At 47.2% G+C, this 862-nt stretch overlaps 1 protein-coding gene across 1 annotated transcript in view; it reads right to left on the bottom strand.

The window, feature by feature from the left end:
- The window catches only part of LOC104982299 (zinc finger MYM-type protein 3-like), a gene marked incomplete at its 5' end in the record, with an annotated part of 10,471 nt that overhangs the window by 4,904 nt on the left and 4,705 nt on the right, over positions 1 to 862 (bottom strand). The window lies entirely within an intron of this gene.

Raw genomic sequence — 862 nt, 5'->3', positions numbered from 1 at the left:
AGGAGTGGAAGCAGCAGGGGCTGGTCGGGTCTTCACAGGGATCTGCAAACACAAAGGAACATGAGTACCACTGCTACAGTAACCCCTTTGAGACCATCTTCCCCCTTGGCTCTTGCCTTGACCTTGCCCAGATTTCCATTTTCCTGTAGGGTCTTTATGGTGTTTCTGTTCTCCACTTTGGTTTGAGAGGGTGTCTGGGGCTTTGCCTCAGAAGACTGACCTGTAGATCAAAACAAATGAATGCTCTCATCTGAGGCACTAGCTCTCTGTTTTCCTCACCCCTGCTCCAGGAGGGCTTTGTTAACAGAACTCCGAATGTGAATGGTAAGTCTAGAATTTTCCCTTCACTCCACCCCAGCTCTAATCTTCTCTAGGTCCCAGCAACAGTGGCCAAAGAGATTCTTTGCTCCCGGCTGCCAAGAAGGATTAAAAACATTGCTTCCCCAATAACCCATAATTTGAGACCTTCCATTAAATGGCCATCAGGAGTTTAGTACCCCTGGAGTGTGGAGGTGCCATGGTGATATTCTAGAAATGACAATAGTCTTCATTCTCCCTAAAGGTGTTTACGTTGAGCTTGTGTTGACACTTCCTTCTCTCTGAAAAGGAACCACAACCCCTATATGCCCCACTCTACCAGGGCAGGTACCCATTCCTTGCAATATATACCTTATAGAAAATCAGTAGGATCTAACTCTCAGAACCCCTTTTTAAAAGCTCTCAGAACCTTTAAATGAGACTCCTCTAGTACCTGCACAGTTCAGAAGCTAAAAAACAACAGAAACAGGAGCTCTGGCCAGGGATGAGGTGAAAGCAGGAGAGGAAGAAGAAAGGGGCTGGGCCCAGGGTCAGAGGAGTCCAG

Source organism: Bison bison, unplaced genomic scaffold, assembly GCF_000754665.1.
Source record: "Bison bison bison isolate TAMUID 2011002044 unplaced genomic scaffold, Bison_UMD1.0 scf7180017860055, whole genome shotgun sequence".
In the NCBI taxonomy this organism is placed as follows: Eukaryota; Metazoa; Chordata; class Mammalia; order Artiodactyla; family Bovidae; genus Bison; species Bison bison.
The sequence above is the reverse complement of the archived record's forward strand: the minus strand, read 5'-3'. Positions and strand labels throughout refer to the sequence as shown.